The sequence below is a fragment of the Sapajus apella genome, unplaced genomic scaffold (genome assembly GCF_009761245.1).
Source record: "Sapajus apella isolate SASKATOON/1434 unplaced genomic scaffold, GSC_monkey_1.0 scaffold32, whole genome shotgun sequence".
Taxonomy (NCBI): Eukaryota; Metazoa; Chordata; class Mammalia; order Primates; family Cebidae; genus Sapajus; species Sapajus apella.
The window spans coordinates 8,629,568-8,642,207 of record NW_022436972.1 but is presented as its reverse complement, the minus strand read 5'-3'; the positions used below and the strand labels follow the sequence as shown (position 1 = coordinate 8,642,207).

Genomic DNA, 12,640 nt, shown 5'->3' with positions numbered 1-12,640 from the left:
AAATCAATAAATCCAGGAGCTGGTTTTTTGAAAAGATCAACAAAGTAAACAGACCACTAGCCAGTTTAATAAAAAAGAAAAGAGAGAATAATCAAATAGATGCAATAAAAAACGATAATGGGGATATCACCACAGATTCCACAGAAATACAAACCATCATCAGAGATTATTACAAACAATTCTATGCACATAAACTAGTAAACCTGGAAGAAATGGACAAATTCCTGGAAACTTGCGTCCTCCCAAGCCTAAACCAGGAAGAAGTCGAAACCCTGAATAGACCAATAACAAGGGATGAAGTTAAGGCAGCAATTAAAAGACTACCATCCAAAAAAAGCCCAGGTCCAGATGAGTTCACAGCCGAATTCTACCAGACATACAAAGAGGAGCGGGTACCATTCCTTCTGAAACTATTCCAAACAATCCAAAAAGAGGGAATCCTTCCCAAATCATTTTATGAGACCAACATCATCCTGATACCAAAACCCAACAGAGACTCAACAAGAAAAGAAAACTTCTGGCCAATACCCATGATGAACATAGATGCAAAAATCTTCAATAAAATACTGGCCAACTGATTGTAACAGCACATCAAAAAGCTTATCCAACATGATCAAGTAGGATTCATCCAGAGGGTGCAAGTCTGGTTCAACATACGCTAGTCTATAAACATAATTCACCACATAAAACAGAACCAAAGACAAAAACCACATGATTATCTCAATTGATGCAAATAAGGCCTTTGACAAAATTCAACAGCCCTTTATGCTAAAAACCCTCAATAAACTAGGTATTGACAGAACGTATCTCAAAATAATAAAAGCTATTTACGACAGACCAACAGCCAATATCATACTGAATGGGCAAAAACTGAAAGCATTCCCTTTGAAATCTGGCACTAGACAAAGATGCCCTCTCTCACCACTCCTATTCAATATAGTATTGGAAGTTCTAGCCAGAGCAATCAGGCAAGAAAAAGGAATAAAGGGTATTCAAATAGGAAAGGAGAAAGTCAAATTGTCTCTATTTGCAGACGACATGATTGTATATCTAGAAGACCCCATCGTCTCGGCCCAAAATCTCCTGAAACTGATAAGCAACTTCAGCAAAGTCTCAGGATACAAAATCAATGTGCAAAAATCACAAGCATTCCTAATCACCAATAACAGACTGAAAGAGAGCCAAATCAAGAACAGACTGCCATTCACAATTGCTACAAAGAGAATAAAATACCTAGGAATACAACTAACAAGGAACATAAAGGACCTCTTCAAGGAAAACTACAAACCACTGCTCAACAAAATAAGAGAGGACACAAACAGATGGATAAACATTCCATGTTCATGGTTAGGAAGAATCAGTATCGTGAAAATGGCCATACTGCCCAAAGTAGTTTACAGATTCAACGCTATTCCCATCAAGTTACCAATGACCTTCTTCACAGAACTGGAAAAAAACCACCTTAAACTTCATATGAAACCAAAAGAGACCCACATAGCCAAGACAATTCTAAGCAAAAACAACAAAGCGGGAGGCATCACACTACTGGACTTCAAACTATACTACAAGGATACAGTAATCAAAACAGCATGGTACTGGTACCAAAACAGAGATATGGACCAATGGAATGGAACAGAGGCCTCGAAGGCAACACAACACATCTACAAACATCCCATCTTTGGCAAGCCTGACAGAAACAAGCAATGGGGAAAGGATTCCCTGTTTAATACATGGTGTTAGGAAAATTGGCTAGCCATGTGCAGAATGCAGAATCTGGACCCCTTCCTGACACCTTACACTAAAATTACCTCCAGATGGATTAAAAACTTAAACGTAAGACCTAACACCATAAAAACCCTAGAAGAAAATGTAGGCAAAACCATTCAGTACATAGGCCTAAGCAAGGACTTCATGACCAAAATACCAAAATCATTGGCAACAAAAGTCAAAATAGACAAATGGGACCTAATCAAACTTCACAGCTTCTGCACGGCAAAAGAAACAGTCATTAGAGTGAATCGGCAACCAACAGAATGGGAAAAAATTTTTGCAGTCTACCCATCTGACAAAGGGCTGATATCCAGAATCTACAAAGAACTAAAGCAGATTTACAAGAAAAAAACAAACAAGCCCATTCAAAACTGGGTAAAGAATATGAACAGACACTTTACAAAAGAAGATATACAGGAGGCCAACAAACATACGAAAAAATGCTCATCATCACTGGTCATTAGAGAAATGCAAATCAAAACTACATTGAGATACCATCTCATGCCAGTTAGAATGGCGATCATTAAAAAATCTAGAGACAACAGATGCTGGAGAGGATATGGAGAAATAGGAACACTTTTATACTGTTGGTGGGAGTATAAATTAGTTCAACCATTGTGGAAGACAGTGTGGCAATTCCTCAAGGACCTAGAAATAGAAATTCCATTTGACCCAGCAATCCCATTACTGGGTATATATCCAAAGGATTATAAATCATTCTACTATAAGGACACATGCACACAAATGTTCATTGCAGCACTGTTTACAATAGCAAAGACCTGGAACCAGCCCCTCGATGATAGACTGGACAGGGAAAATGTGGCACATATATACCATGGAATACTACGCAGCCATCAAAAATGATGAGTTCGTGTCCTTTGTAGGGACACAGATGAACCTGGAAACCATCATTCTCAGCAAACTGACAGAAGAACAGAAAATCAAACACCATATGTTCTCCCTCATAGGTGGGTGTTGAACAATGAGAACACATGGACACAGGGAGGGCAGCATCATACACTGGGGTCTGTCAGGGGGAAACAGGGGAGGGTCAGTGGGTGGTGGGGAGTTGGGGAGAGATAGCATGGGGAGAAATGCCAGATATAGGTGATGGAGAGGAAGGCAGCAAATCACACTGCCATGTGTATACCTATGCAACAATCCTGCACGTTCTTCACATGTACCCCAAAACCTAAAATGCAATAAAAAAGCACTTGTATACACACTTATGAATCAAATAAGATTTAAATAACAACAAAAAAAAAGAAGGAATAGCGTTAGGTAAAATTCCCTGTTTCTTATGACCTATATTCTGGGAGCAGACTCCGGTGTTATTACCTAATAAATCATGAACCAGAAATTCTGGACAATAACAGCAGCTTGAAAGTGAGAGAAGAAATCCTAGACACAAGAGCACTAGTAAGAAGAAGCCTCAAGTAAACTCTAGCCAAATGTCTGGCTGAACCATGAGCTACTCATGTCCAAGAAATTTCAGCTGTTGCTAACTCTTCAGTCTGCAGCATGAGTTTAGCCAAGTAAAATGACACCTTACAATTTTTCAATACAAAGTAAAACAACCATGACAAAATGCCAGATCTCTACAGAGCATCATGCACAGTGTTCAGAATATAATCCAAAATTATTTAACATACAAATAATCAAGAAAATGTAGCCCAAACAAGATAAAACACAAACAACAGAAACCAACACTGAAGTAACTCAGATGATAGAACTGACCAACATTTTAAACCAACTATTATAACTAGGTTCAAGGATATTTTCTTAAAAAAAAAAAACAAAAAAACAATACTAACTTAATAAATAAAAATTCTATTGAAATATATCATATTTAAAGTAGAAAGTTCACAAGATAGGCTAAACAGCAGATTAGAGAAAAAGAGTCTGTGAAATTAAACACAGATCAACATAAATATTTAAACTGAAAAAGACAGAAGAAAGACTGGAGAAGAAAATAAACTGTCAACGACCTACAGCACAAAAATAACAAGATCTAACATAATTACAAATGTAGGCCCCCCAAAAAAGAGGAGGAAGAGAATAAGAAAGTAAAAATAATTATAGAAACAAAATTTTTCAACACTGGTAAATAAATTCAAAAAACTGGTCAAAAAGACAAGGTTCAACAGCCAAATACCTGTAAATCAAAGGCAGAGGAAAGCTTAAAAGGAGCCAGAGAATAAAAATTATATTACATACAGAAAAACAATGACTGAATGACTACTTTGTTCTCATCAAGGGGAAAAAAAAGTCAAAAGACAGTGGGACATTTTTTTAATGCTGTCAATCCCAATTCCTATACCCAAAATATATCCTTTAAAATAATAATCAAATGAACATATTTTTAAATTTAAAAGAAAGAAATTTAAAAGTATTGGTTACCAGCATGTTTTTTAAAAGTGCATTTATAAGATTCTTCAGGCTGTAGAGAAATGATGCAAGAGAGAAACTTAGATATTCTGAAGGGAACAAAAAGTAAAAGAAATGGCATGCATATTGGTAAGCATAGAATATATATCCTTAGTGCATCTTTAAAATACATATGACCATTTGAAGTGAAAATTATAGCACTGTGTACTGTATGTTGATATGATCTGTCTCTGTGTCCCCACCTAACTCTCACGCTGAATTGTAATCCTCAACGTGGGAGGAAGGGCCTGGTGGGAGGTGACTAGATCATGGGAGTGGATTCCTTGTTTGCTGTTTTTATGTTAGTGAGTTCTCACAAGATCTGGTTGTTTAAAATTGTGCAGCACTTCCCTCTTCACTCCATCTCTCCTCCTCTGCCATGTGAAGATGTGCCTGTTTCCCCTTCACTTTCTGCCAGGATTGTCAGTTTCCTGAGGCTTCCCCCGCCATGCTTCCTGTACAGTCTGTGCACTGATTCAATTAAACCTCTTTTCTTCATAAATTACCTAGTGCAAGAATGGGCTAATACAGAAAATTGGTACTGGAGAGTGGGGTATTGCTATAAAGATATCTCAAAATGTGGAAGCAGCTTTGTAGCTAGGTAAAGGTATCTGAAAATGTGGAAGCAGCTTTGTAACTGGGTAATGAGCAGAGGTTGGAACAGTTGGGAGAGCTCAGGAGACAAGATGATGAGGGAACGTTTGGAACATCTGAAAGACTTGCTAAACTCTTGTGACCCAAATGCTGACAGTGATATGGTCAACGAAGTCTAGGCTGAAGTAGTCTCAAATGAGGAACTTATTGGGAACTGTGGCAAAGATCACTTTTGTTATGCAATAGCAAAGAGGTTGAAAGCATTCTGTGACTGCCCTAGAGATCTGTGGAACTCTAAACTTGAGAGAGATGATTTAGGGTTTCTGGTGGAAGAAATTTATAAGTAGCAAAATGTTCTTCAAGATGTGGCCTGGCTGCTTCTAACACCATAGGGTCACATGTATGAGCAAAAAGATGATCTGAAACTGGAACTTCCATTTAAAAGGAAAAGAGGATAAAAGTTAAGAAAATTTGCAGCCTGACCATGTGGTAGGAAAGAAAAATATATTTTCTGGGGAGAAATTCAAGCTAGCTATAGAAATTTGCATAAGTAAAGAGGAGCCTAAGGCCAAGACCAGCCTGGCCAACATAGTGAAACCCTGTCTCTACTAAAAATACAAAAAATTAGCCAGGCATTGTGGCAGGTGCCTGTAGTCCTAGCTACTAGGGAGGCTGAGGCAAGAGATTTTCTTGAACCCAAGAGGCAGAGGTTGCAGTGAGCTGAGGTCACACCACTGCATTCCTGCCTAGGCAACAAAGCGAGACTCCATCCCCGTCGCCGCCAAAATAAAAAAATCAGTAACAATGAAAATCTTTAGAAATGCCTTCAAAAACAACACTGAACTAGTCTGATCAAAATTCTATTAAATTCTGTAAAATGAGGTAAAGCAGTGCCTAGAGGAAATTGTACAGTGTTAAAAAAGAAAAAGCTCTTATTGACCCACAGTTTCACCTCATAAGCTAAACAAAGAACAAAGCAAACTCACAGCAGCAAGTAGAACAAAGTAATGATAAGAACATAAATTAATGAAATAAAAAACAAATAATAGAATTAACATAGCTAAATTTCATTTTTGAAATTATTAATAATGTTGATAAACCATAAGCTTAACCGAGAGAGAGAGCATGAGAGAGAGAGAGAGCGAGAGCGAAAGACAGCGAGAGCATGCGAGAGAGTAAAATATAAATGATCAATATCTGGAATGGATTATCACTATAGATCCTACAGACATTAAAAGAATATCAGAAATGCTTATGAACAGTATGCCAACAAATTCAACTGCTTAGATGAAACAGATAGATAAATCCCCTGCAACACACAATTTACTGACACAAGATGAAGAAATATTCAAATAATCTGGATTAAAAAGTAAAACCCATTATCAAAAAAAAAAAAAACAAAAAAAAAAACCCTTTCCCAAAAAAAAAGTGCAGGCCAATAATTTTATTGGTGAATTCTATAAAAATCATTCATAAACAAAACTTGACAAGAACATTATAAAAAAATAAAATTGCAGACCAAAATCTCTCATGAACACAGACACAAAAATCCTTAACCAAATCCAGCAATATGCAAGATGGAAAATACGTCATGGGGTTATCCTGAGAATGCAAGATTGTTTATAACACTAAAAAAATTAATTGGCAATGGCTATGTAAAGTGGTATAATCACTTTGGAAACAGTCTGTCAGTTTCTTAAATCAAGGACTTACGATATAACCCAGAATTTCACTCCTAGGTATCTATGAAAATATATATCCATATGAAGACCTGGATGCAGGTGTTCATATCAGCATTATTCATAAAAGCCAAAAATTAGAAACAATTCGAATCGCCATAAACTGATAAGTGGATAATCAAACTGTAGTATATCCACATAATAAAATATTACTTGGCAATAAAAAGGAACATAGATGAAGCTCGAAAACATTATGCTAAGCGACGGAAGCCAGACACAAAAGACCACACATTGTGTGATTCCATGGATACAAAATGTCCAGAAAAGGCAAACATGGAGAGTGTAAATTAGTGGTTGCCTGAGGCGGGGGTTGGGAATGGGAAATTAACTACAAATGAGCGTATTATTTCTTTGGAGAGTAATGGAAGTATTATAAAAGTACATTTTGATTATGGTTGAATGACTATGTAAATTTACTAAAATTCATAGAATTGTATGCTAAAAAACACATGACTTGTATGATTGATATGTACATTATATCTCAACCAAACTATTTAAATAAAATACATATAACTATTATCATACTAATATTATAAAAGGAGAAATACACAGGGCCACTTCAAGCAATATACAAAAATCATCTGACAAAATTCAGGTGGTAAAAACTCTTAGCAAACTAGGAAAAGGAAAAACTTTTTCAACTAGATAAATAGTATCTACAAAATCCTACTGCTAACATCTTAGTTGTAATATGCTAAATGATCAAACAGTAACCAATTTCCTCCTAATATCCTTAACAACCCAAGGATGCTCATTTTCATCACTGACATTCAACACCGTATTGAATACAAGGGTACTCATTCAATAGGGCAGAGCCCTGATTACTTAATCACCTCCCAAAGGCAATACTTCTTCATACTGTTGTGTTAGGATTAAGATTCAACATACATTTTGGAGGGACACCATCATTCCAACTGGATCATATAGCATTTTAAAAAACAAATAAATGTAACCAAAAAAATAGTTATAACTCTAAACTTGAAATTAGCAAACACTATGGGAAGAAATTTTTGAAAACTGTATTAGAGATACATGATACTAATGATTTGAAGACAGTATTTTTTAAGAAGTCAATCTCATCTATCCCCTTATTAAACTAGGTATTCGACACAACCAGGGCTCTTGGTAGAAATTGACAATTGATTCTAAAATGTTTATACAAACAAATAAAAGAACAACAACAAATTGGAAGACTTAAACTACTTGATTTCAAAATTTACATAAAACTACAATAATCAAGACCCCATAGTACACGACAGTGCTGACATAAAGACTGACAAATGGATCAACGGAACAAAACAGACTCATACTTACACATCATTCAATTTTCTTCAAAGGTGCAACAGCAATGCAATATAAAAAGCAAAGCCTCTTCCACAAGTGGTGCTGAAACAAATGGATATTAATAGGAAAAAAAGAAACCTGAACCCCTATCTCACCAGACACAAAAATTAACTTCATATAGATGACAGACATGAGAATTAAAACTATAAAGCCTCTAGAAGAAAACACAGAAGGATATCTGTATGATCTACAGTGAAGGCAATGTTTTCTTAAGGATACAAAGCAACAACGATAAAAGAAAAAGTTGATGAATTAAAGTCTATCAACATTTGAAAGTGCACTTGAAAATATAGCTTTAAGTAAAAGAAAATATACAGTTTTTATTTCCAAAAAACATACATCTGACTTAAAAATCTATATTTAGTATAATGAAATCTTACATTTTTAAAAATTTACAAATTGGCAAAAGATTTGAACACAAAATTCCCAGAGGAAATTTTTTCTTTCTTCTTTTTTTTATTTGAGAATGAGTCTTGCTCTGTCACCCAGGCTGGAGTGCAGTGGCTCAATCTTGACTCACTGCAACTTTTGCCTGCTGGGTTCAAGTGACTCTCCTGCCTCAGCCTCCCGAGTTTTAACTGGGATTCCAGGCACACCACCGCCATGCCCAGCTGATACTCCACAAGGTCATCCCCAAGACACATAATCATCAGATTTTCCAAAGCTGAAATGAAAGAAAAAATGTTCAGGGCAGCTAGAGAGAAAGGCCAGGTACCTACAAAGGGAATACCATCTGCGTAACAGCAGACCTCTCAGCTGAAACACCATAAGCCAGGGGAGACTGGGGCCCAATATTCAACATTCTTAAAGAAAAGAAATTTCAACCCAGAATCTTGTATCCAGCCAAACCCAGCTTCATAAGCAAAGGAAAAATAAGATCCTTTTTCAGACAAGCAAATGCTGAAAGAATTTCTTACCACCAGACCTGCCTTATAAGGGCTCCTGAAGGAAGCATTAAATACGTAATGGAAAGGCCAGCCACTACAAAAATGCACTGAAGTATACAGACCAGTAACACTCTAAAGGAATCACACAAAAAGTCTGCAAAATACCCAGTTAACATCATATTGACAGGATCAAATCCATACATACCAATACTAACCCTAAATGTAAATGGACTAAATGCCCCAATTAAAAGACACAAGCTTTCTTGCTAGACGCAGAGTTTCAAGACTAAGAAACTCACTCAAAACCATACAATTACGTGAAAATTTACATGGATAAAGAAACAGACCCACAGGTATCCTGTCTTCAACAGACACACATGCAATGATACATAAAAACTCAAAATAAAGGGATGGAAGGAAATCTACCAAGCAAATGGAAAACAGAAAAAAAAGCAGGGGTTACAATCCTAGTTTCTGACTAAACAGACTTTAAACCAACAAGGATCAAAAAATATAAAGAAGGGCATTACAAAATGGTAAAGGATTCAATTCAATAAGAAGAGCTAATTATCCTAAATATATATGCACTCACCACAGGCACACCCAGATTCATAAAGCAAGTTCTTACTTACAGACTTCCAGAGAGACTTAAGATTCCCACACAATATTAGTGGGAGACTTCCTTACTCCACTGAAAGTATTAAACAGATTATCAACACAGGTAATTAACAGAGATATGACGCAGGACCTGAACTCAGCCCTAGATCAAGTGGACCTGATAGATATCTACAGGTGTCTTCACCCCAAAGTAACAGAATATGCATTCTTCTCATCACCACATGGCACTTATTCTACAATAGATCACATAATTAGAAGTAAAGCACTCCTTCGCAAATGTAAAAGAAGTGAAATCCTAACAGTGTCTCAGACCAAATTATAACTCAAGACTAAGATACTCACTCAAAACCATACAATTACATGGAAATTGAATAACCTGGTCCTATATGACTTTTGGGTAAATAATGAAATTAAGGCGGAACTCAAGACATTCTTTGAAACAACGAGAACAAAGATACAATGCACCAGAATCTATGGGACATAGCTAACGCAGTGTTAAGAGGGAAATTTATAACTCTGAATGACTATATTAAAAAATTAGAAAGATCTCAAGTTAACAACCTAATATCACAAGTAAAAGAACTAGAGAACCAAGAGCAAACAAATCCCAAAGCTACCAGAAGACAGGAAATAACCAAAATCAGAGCTGAACTGAAGGAGATAGAGACACAAAGAAACATTCATAAGATCAACAAATCCAGGAGCTGGTTTGTTGAAAAACATTAATAAAATACATAAACTGTTAGCTAGACTAGTAAAGAAGAAAGGAGAGAAGATTCTAATAAAATCAGAAATGGTAAGGGTAGTATTACCACAGAAGTACAAACAATTATCAGAGAGTATCATAAACATTGCTATGCACAGACACTTGAAAATGTAGAAAAATGGATAAATTCCTGAACATATATACCATAACAAGACTGAACCAAAAAGAAACTGAATCCCTGAACTGACCAATAATGAGTTCTGAAATTGAGGCAATAATAAAAAGCCTACCAACCAAAAAACCCAGGACCAGACAGATTCATAGCTAAATTCTACCAGATGTGCAAAGAAGAGCTAGTACCATTCCTACTGAAACTATTCCAAAAAATTGAAAAAGAGAGACTCCTCCCTAACTCATTATATGAAGCCAGCAACATCCTGATACAAAAAAAGAAAACTTCAAGCTGATACCGTTGATGAATATCAATGTAAAAATCCTAAAAAAAAAATACTGCCAGACTGAATCCAGCAGCACATCAACAAGCTTATTCACCATAATCAAGCAGGCTTCATCCTCAGGATGCAAGGTTGGCTCAACATACAAAAATCAATAAATGTGACTCATCAGACAAACAGACTAAAGACAAAAACCACATGATTATCTCAATATGCGCAGAAAACGCTTTCAATAAAATTCAACATCGCTTCATGTTAAAAATTCTCAATAACCTAGTAAAACCTCAAAATAATAAGAGCTATCTGTAACAAACCCATTGCCAACATCATACTGAATGGGCAAAAGCTGGAAGTATTCCCCTTGAAAACTGGCACAAGACAAGGATGCCCTCTCTCACCACTCCTGTTCAACACAGTATTAGAAGTTCTGGCTAGGGCAATCAGGCAAGAGAGAGAAATAAAGGGCACCCAGATAAGAATAGAGGAATTCAAACTATCCCTGTTTGCAGATGACAGACATGATTCTATATCTAGAAAAACCCATCATCTTAGCCCAAAAGCTTCTTAAGCTGATAAATAACTTCAGTGAAGTCTCAGCCTGCAAAATAAATGTACAAAACTCGCTAGCATTCCTATATATTAACAGCAGTCCAGCTGAGAGTCAAATCACAAAAGAACTCCCAGTCATAATTGCCACAAAAAGAAAAAAATACTGGCCAGACATGGTGGCTCACATCTGGAATCCCAGCACTCTGGGAGGCCGAGGCAGGCAAATCACCTGAGGTCAGGAGTTCAAGACCAGCCTGGCCAACATGGTGAAACCCCATATCAACTAAAAGTACAAAAAAAAATTAGCTGGGCGTGGTGGCAGGCACCTGTAATCCCAACTACTCGGGAGGCTGAGGCAGGATAATTGCTTGTACCTGGGAGGCAGAGGTTACGGTTAGCAGAGATCGCACGATTGCACTCCAGCATGGGCAACAAGAACAAAACTCCATCTCAAAATAAATAAATAAATAAAATAAAGTAAAATACCTGGGAATACAGCTAACTAGGGAGGTGAAAGATCTCTACAAGAAGAAGTACGAACCACTGCTTAAAGAAATCAGAGATGAAACAAACAAATGGAAAAACATTCCATGCTCATGGATAGGAAAATCAGTATCATCAAAATGACCATACTGGCCAAAGTAATTTATAGATTCAATGCTATTTGTATTAAACTGCCACTGATATTCTTCACAGAGCCAGAAATAAACTACTTTAAAATTCATATAAAACCAAAAAGAGCTCGAATAGCCAAAGCAATCCTAAGCAAAAATAACAAAGTTAGAGCCATCGTGCTACTCAACTTAACTATAATACAGAGCTACACTAACGAAAACAGCATGCCATTGATACAAGAAAAGACACACAGACCAACAGAAGAGTATAGAGAATCCAGAACTAATACTACGCACCTACATCTATCTGATCTTCAACAAACCTGACAAAAATAAGCAATGAGGAAAGGATTCCCTATTCAATATATGGCACTAAGATAACTAGCTAGCCATATGCAGAAGATTGAAACTGGACTCCTTCCTTATGCCATATATAAAAATAAATTCAAGATGTATTAAAAACTTAAATATAAACTCAAAACTATAAAAACCATAGAAGAAAAGCTAGGTAATACCATTCAAGACATAGGCACAGACAAAGATTTTATGATGAAGACACCAAAAACAACTGCAACAAAAGAAAAAATTGACAAATAGGATCTAATTAAACTAAAGAACTTCTGGAGAGCAAAAGAAACTATCAACAGAGTAAACAGACAACCTACAGAATGGGAGAAAAATTTACAAACCATGCCACAAAGATCTCACATCTAGCATCTACAAGCCCCTTAAACAAATTTACCAGAAAAAAAAAATGCCATTAAAACGTAGGCAAAGGACATGCACAGACACTTCTCAAAAGAAGACATGCAAATGAACAGACACTTCTCAAAAGAAGACTTATATGTGCCCAACGATCATATGACAAAAAGTTCAGTATCAATGATTATGAGAGAAATGCAAACAAAACCACAATGAGATACAACTCACAATGGGC

General features: G+C 36.3%; 1 protein-coding gene across 13 annotated transcripts in view; it reads right to left on the bottom strand.

Annotated features, from left to right (window-relative positions):
- The window catches only part of NBEA (neurobeachin), a 713,110-nt gene that overhangs the window by 669,905 nt on the left and 30,565 nt on the right, over window positions 1–12,640 (bottom strand). The window lies entirely within an intron of this gene.